The 7,622-nt window shown below is 39.1% G+C and overlaps 1 non-coding gene across 1 annotated transcript; it reads right to left on the reverse strand.

Annotated features, from left to right (window-relative positions):
- Positions 1 to 2,925: 2,925 nt before the first annotated feature.
- LOC112799380 (small nucleolar RNA R71) lies at positions 2,926 to 3,033 on the reverse strand. Its single transcript, XR_003200960.1, has one exon. It is a non-coding gene; the product is annotated as a small nucleolar RNA R71 (small nucleolar RNA).
- Between the last annotated feature and the right edge of the window lie 4,589 nt (positions 3,034 to 7,622).

The raw sequence follows: 7,622 nt of genomic DNA on the forward strand, positions 1-7,622 counted from the left end.
CTTAGCGAAAATTCTTGCTTCCAACCATACTTTGCATCACAATTCTGCCCTTGTGAGCCCGACATTGCCCTTGAGGAGGGCAGGGCAGAATTGCTTCTCAAGCTTGTTTCCTTATGTTGCCCTCCTAGAGGGCAGTGTGCCCTTGTGGAGGGCAATGTTTGCTTCCTCCCTTCCATGCGGCACACTTCTCATTCCTTTAACCACGCTTCCTTCTCCTTGAGTCACGCTTTCTTTAGGCCACGTTTTCTTCTTTTTTTTTTTTTTTCTTCACCTACAATAAACCAAAACAACCACTCAAAGTATCACTAAATTCAAGAGGCTTATAAATCAATTAAAATTCAATTAAAATTAGCTTAAACCTCATGGATTAACATTAATTTCATGGTGGTTGCTTGATTTAAAGAACTCATGCATTTTCATTCCAAATCACTTACTTAGGATGCAAGAAAGTGTATAAAAACTAACAAAACAAGTGAAATTAGCTTGAAAAATGGGTATATGATGACTTGTCATCACCAATGTTAGTGACACTCACTTTTGTCACTAGCATTGGGGGATGGCTTCACTACTACGTTAAGAACCATGTTAACTTAGTTAACGTGAGTTCTAACGTAGAGAATGTGGCATTTAGAGCATTAGTGAACAAAGGTGAGTGTCTCTAATGCTCTTGAAAGTAGATCACACCTACGTTAAGAGTCACGTTAGCTATACTAACGTGGACTCTAACGTAGGAACATAGGGGCACTAAGCAACGTTAATGGGAAAAGTGGTTCCCATTAACGTTTGCGAAGGGGTATAACCCAACGTTATTGGGAAAAGTGAGTCCCAATAACGTTGGCGAATCTTTGAGAAAGCAATGTTAGTGGTCACGTTAAGACCACTAACATTGGATTTAACATGGATATGTGAGGTTAGAACGTTAGTGGAAAAAGTGAATGCCACTAACTTTCTCGAACCCACAATGGCAATCAACGTTAAATCTTACCAAATACTGAAAGCCTAATTCATATTTCTCTGCAAGTTGGGCCCACTAAAGATGAGTACTGCTTCAACTCAAGATCCAAAGACCACATCCAAGACTTGAAGAACTCACTAGAAGATCAAGAGGAGTAGTATATATAGGAGTAGTTTTGAACTATAGAGAGCTTGGCACTTTTGGGAACTACTCTCTATATATTTACTTTTCTACACTTTTAGCATGTATTCTTCTTTTCTGCCATTTTTCATTTCTAGAGCTATGAACAACTAAACCCCTTTCATTGGGTTAGGGAGCTCTATTGTAATTTGATGGATCAATTATAGTTTTCATTCTTCTTCTTCTTTCTTTTCTCTTGATCTTACTAGAAAGCTTTCGATCTTAATTCAATTGGTTAGTTGTCTTGGAAAAGAAACTCTCCATAATTGGATCTCCTTTGAGCCTTGGAAAAGGGATGAGGAGATCATGCTAGAAATGCTTTCTCATGTTGGACCAAATTGGGGTCTGGGCGGATATAGTGACATGTAATCCTCCCAACACTGGAAATACATGTGGTATAATCAGTGACCATACTTCATCTCTTCCCATGAGCAATTAAATCAAGGAATTGGGCAATTGTTCAAGCTTAGAGAGATTGGATTGCCAAGGAATTGGGATCCAATCACTCAAGATTGCCAAGGAGAACAATGAATGCATTGATTGAGGAAGAGATGAAAATGAACTTGATCCGGAGAATGCAACATCTCCTAAACCCAATGATTTTCCCATTTCTGATCTTACCCATTCACTTTACTTTCTACCATTTAATTTCATGCTCTTTACCCCAAATTCCCATTTAAGATTCTGCACTTTAATTTCTGTTATTTAATTTCCAGTCATTTAAATTTCTGCATCTCAATCTAAATTCTATTTAGCTCAACTAGCACATTCTTCTAACTAAAGTTGCTTGACCAATCAATCCTTGTGGAATTCGACCTCACTCTACTGTGAGTTTTACTTGACGATAATTCGGTATACTTGCCGAAGGGAAATTTGTTGAGAGAGAAGTTTTTATGCATCAAGTTTATGGCACCGTTGTCGGGGATTGATTTTGAATCAATAATGATTAAGTTTGAAGATCACTAGATTGAGCTTTTTTCTTTTTGTTTAGTTTATTCAGTTAATTTCTTTTAGTTTATTTTAATTTCTTTCTCACCCCCTGCACCCTCTTTTATTTCTTTCATTCTTTCTTCCTTTGATTACTATTCTGCTCACTAACCCACTAACTGTTTGATAATTTGCATCACTCAGACTAACAATTACTCTTACAATAATAGTTTCTTCATTTTATCTCTTGTTGTGCAATCTGTTTGTTGTATGACAGGGAGAAGAGAAGGAGCTTCAACATCCTTTGATTCAAAACCTGAAAGAACCCTTTAGAGACTAAGAAGGGAAGCAAGAGGGAAAAGGATTATTGGTGCTGAGAAAGAAGAGGAAGAATATTTTGAACCCAACATGGAAGAAAATATGGAGAACAATCATGAAGAAGAAGCTCATAATCATGTCAGAGAAGGCAATGCAAACCGGGCTAGGCAAGAAAGGAGAGTCTTAGGATCCTATATCAATCCTAATCCTGTAAATTCTGTAGAAGCAGCATTCAGAAGCCCACCATACATGCCAACAATTTCGAGCTAAAACCCCAGCTTATCACTCTTGTGCAAAATAATTGCTCATTTGGAGGAGGTGCTCAAGAAGATCCTAATCAACTTTTGACCACCTTCCTGAGGATTTGTGACACAGTGAAGTCCAATGGAGTCCACCCAGATGTCTATAGGTTGCTCTTGTTCCCTTTTTCACTCAGGGACATGGCATCCAAATGGCTTGAATCCTTCCCAAAGGAGAGCTTAACTAATTGGGAAGAAGTGGTGAACAAGTTTCTGGCAAGATTTTACCCTCCTCAAAGGATCAATAGGCTAAGAACTGAGGTGCAAACTTTTAGACAACAAGATGGTGAGGCACTTTATGAAGCATGGGAGAGATTCAAAGACCTGACAAGGAGATGCCCACTAGATATGTTTAATGAGTGGGTTTAACTTCACATCTTCTATGAAGGTCTTTCCTATGAGTCAAAGAAGGATGTAGATCATTCATCAGGAGGCTCTCTAAACAAGAAGAAAAGCATTGAAGAAGCCATAGATGTCATTGAAATAGTTGCTGAAAATGACTACTTTTATGCGTCCGAAAGAAGTAACACCAGAGGAGTAATAAAGCTGAACCACATGGATGCATTGTTGGCTCAAAACAAGATGATCACCAAGCAGCTAGCAGATCTTACCAAAAAGGTGGAGGAGAAATAAGTTGCAGCAGCCATCACCTCATCATCAGCTCAAGAAGGAGTAAACATAGGAGAAGAAGGTGATTGGGAGCAAGCCAACTATGTTGGAAACTCACCTAGACAAGTCCATGATCCATACTCAAAAACTTACAACTCTGGATGGAGAAATCACCCCAACTTTGGATGGGAAAACCTCAACTCCAACAACAATGCTACTCATCAAAACACCTCATAGAGTTATTACCAACATCCATCTAACCAACCTTCTCAACCACTTAATCTCAACCCACCATCATCAACAGATGATAGGCTCTCAAAGATTGAAGCTCTACTTGAAAGCCTATGCAGAGAAATCCAGGATAGTAAAGCTTTCCGGGAAGAAGTACAATCCAACATGCAGAATCAAGATGCTACCATCAAGAAACTGGAAACACAAATTGAATTCTTATTCAAGCAAGTCCCTGGACACAACAATTGCAGCAATATTAACTCAATACCAACAGAGGAATGTCAAGCTATCACCCTCAGAAGTGGGAAGGAATTGAAGGAGACCCACAAGAAACACCCAAAGAAGAAATTAGATGAAGAAAACAAAGGACATGAGAAAGCTCAACCTTCAAATCCTATGCCACATCAAGCAGAAGAAGCACTCAAACAATGTTTCTCAAAGGCTCCATATCCCCAGCAGCTGCAGTTAAAGAAGAGGGGGGAAGACAACCAATTCTCAAGATTCTTGGAAATCTTCAAGAAACTATAAATAAACATACCCTTTGCTGAAGCAATAGAGCAGATGCCACTTTATGCCAAGCTCTTAAAGGAATTGATGACCAAAAAGAGAAGTTGGAAGAATAATAAGACCGTGGTGCTCACGGAAGAATGTAGCGCCATCATCCAACACAAATTGCCCCAGAAATTGAAGGATCCTGGGAGTTTCCAAATCCCTTGTATCATTGGGGGAAATCACTGTGGAAAAGGCTTTATATGATCTGGGAGCCAGCATAAACTTAATGTCTCTAGCAATTATGAAAAAAATGAAGATTGAGGAAGCCAAACCAACAAGAATGGCGCTGTAACTAACAGACAGATCATTCAAATTTCCCCAGGGGATAGTAGAAGATCTGCTGGTGAAGGTGGGAGACTTCATCTTTCCAGCAGACTTCGTAGTATTAGACATGGAAGAAGGAGCTAAGGCTTCCATCATCCTGGGAAGACCATTCTTAGCCACCGCCGGAGCCATTATTGATGTCCAAAAGGGTGAACTAGTCCTTAGATTACATGAGGAGAAAATGACATTCAATGTGTTTAAAGCCATGAGTAACCCACACAACTCATTGGGAGAATGTATGAGGTTGGACTCCGTAGAGGCTTTGGTACAAGAAATTCTTGAAGAAGAACTCGAAGTATCAACAGAAGAAGAATTAGCAGCAAGCGAAGAAGCTGCAGCCGCTGAAATACATGTTCAAGGCATGCTAGAAGAAAAGGAGGAAGGAAAAGAAGTGCCCAAACTAGAGCTTAAAGCACTGCCAACCACTCTCAAATATGCATACTTGGGAGAAAATAAAAGTTATCTAGTGATCATAAATTCAGCCCTTAGCCAAGAACAAGAGGAAGAGTTGCTTCAAGTCTTGCGAAAGCATAAGAATGCCATTGGATGGACACTTGCTGACTTGAAAGGAATCAGTTCAGCCATATGCATGCATAAGATACTCTTGGAAGAAGGTGCCAAATCGTCCATTTTGCCCCAAAGAAGGTTGAATCCAGCAATGAAGGAAGTAGTGCAGAAAGAAGTTATGAAATTATGGCAAGGTGGAGTAATCTATCCAATTTCAAATAGCCAATGGGTCAGTCCATTTCAAGTGGTTCCCAGAAAAGGAGGAATCACTGTGGTACCCAACGAAAGGAATGAGCTAATCCCTACAAGACTGGAGAATGTGTATTGACTACAGGAAGCTCAATGAAGCCACAAGAAAGTATCATTTTCCACTTCCCTTCATGGATCAAATATTGGAAAGACTTACGGGACATGCATATTATTGTTTTCTAGATGGATATTCAAGATATAACCAAATAGTAGTTGATCCAAGAGGCAAAGAGAAAACATCATTCACATGCCCATATGGAGTGTTTGCCTACAGGCGCATGCCATTTGGGCTATGTAATGCAACAGCAACTTTTCAACACTGCATGCTCTCTATCTTTTCAGATATGATAGAGAAGTTCATTGAAGTTTTCATGGATGACTTCTCAATATTTGGAGATTCCTTCCCTAATTGCCTAAACCATTGATGAGCGGATAATTTGTATGCTTTTTGGCATTGTTTTTAGTATGTTTTTAGTATAATCTAGTTAGTTTCTAGTATATTTTTATTAGTTTTTAGTTAAAATTCACTTTTCTGGACTTTACTATGAGTTTGTGTGTTTTTCTGTGATTTCAGGTATTTTTTGGCTGAAATTGAGGGTCCTGAGCAAAAATCTGATTCCGAGACCAAAAAGGACTGCAGATGCTGTTGGATTCTGACCTCCCTGCACTCGAAGCGGATTTTCTGGAGCTACAGAAGCCCAATTGGCGCGCTCTCAACGGCATTGGAAAGTAGACATCCTGGGCTTTCCAGCAATATATGATAGTTCATACTTTGCCCAAGATTTGATGGCCCAAACCGGCGTGGCAAATCAGCCTCAGAAATTCCAGCGTTAAACGCCGGAACTGGCATGAAACTTGGAGTTAAACGCCCAAACTGGCATGAGAACTGGCGTTTAACTCCAGAAAACGTCTCTACACATAAAAGCTTCAATGCTCAGCCCAAGCACACACCAAGTGGACCCAGAAGTGGATTTTTACGTCATTTACTCACTTATGTACACCCTAGGCTACTAGTTTACTATTAATAGGAACATTTGACATTGTATCTGTACCTGATGACTTCATGACACTTTTACACATTTCTTTGTGTACTTTCCACGGCATGAGTCTCTAAACCCCATGGTTGGGGGTGAGGAGCTCTGCTGTGTCTTGATGGATTAATGCAATTACTACTGTTTCTCATTCAATCATGCTTGCTTCCATTCTAAGATAATACTTGTTCTTAATCCGGATGAATGTGATGATCTGTGACAATCATCATCATTCTCAACCATGAACGTGTGACTGACAACCACCTCCGTTATACCTTAGATTAAGTAGTTATCTCTTGGATTCTTTAATCGGAATCTTCGTGGTATAAGCTAGGACTGATGGCGGCATTCAAGAGAATCCGGAAGGTCTAAACCTTGTCTGTGGTATTCTGAGTAGGATTCAATGATTGAATGACTGTGACATGCTTCAAACTCCTGAAGGCGGGGCGTTAGTGACAGACGCAAAAGAATCACTGGATTCTATTCCGGCCTGATTGAGAACCGACAGATGAATTCCGCTATGCTGTGACAGAGCATATGCAATCGCTTTCACTGAGAGGATGGGAGGTAGCCATTGACAACGGTGAAACCCTACATATAGCTTGCCATGGAAGGAGACTTGCGTGTTTGAAGAAGAAGACAGTAGGAAAGCAGAGATTCAGAAGATGGAGCATCTCCAAACCTCAACCTATTCTCCATTACTGCAAAATAAGTAATCATTTCATGTTCTTTTGCTTTTCACAATCAATCCTGATAACTTCTGATATCCTGACTAAGATTTACAAGATAACCATAGCTTGCTTCAAGCCGACAATCTCTGTGGGATCGACCCTTACTCACGCAAGGTATTACTTGGACGACCCAGTACACTTGCTGGTTAGTTGTGCGGGATTGCAAAAGTGTGATTGCAATTTCGTGCACCAAGTTTTTGGCACCGTTGCCGGGGATTGTTGAGTTTGGACAACTGACGGCTTATCTTGTTGCTTAGATTAGGACTGTTTTATTTTTGTTGGTTTAGAGCCTTTTAGTTGAGTCTAGTTCCATATTCTAAGTTTGGTGTCAATTGCATGCTTTTGTTTTTCTTTTGATTTTCGATTTTTGCATGTTTTTAGTCCCTTTTTGATTTACAAAAATTCTAAGTTTGGTGTCCTCTTTGTGTTTTTCCCTTAAAAATTTTCAAAAACTGTGTGTTTGATTTTCTAAAATTTTAAGTTTGGTGTCTTTTTGTGTTTTTCTCTTTCCTCTTTTCAAAATCAAATCTTTTTCATAAAAATTTTTCAATCATATCTTTTTAATTGCTGTCTTCAAAATCTTTTTGATTAACTAATTGATTCAGTTTTCAATTTACTTAGATCTTATTTTCTTTTTGATTTTCGAATTTTTATTTTAATTTTCCTTTGTTTTATTTTAGTTTTTCGTTTATTCAAAAAAAAAAAAACA

Source organism: Arachis hypogaea, chromosome 4 (genome assembly GCF_003086295.3).
Source record: "Arachis hypogaea cultivar Tifrunner chromosome 4, arahy.Tifrunner.gnm2.J5K5, whole genome shotgun sequence".
In the NCBI taxonomy this organism is placed as follows: domain Eukaryota; kingdom Viridiplantae; phylum Streptophyta; class Magnoliopsida; order Fabales; family Fabaceae; genus Arachis; species Arachis hypogaea.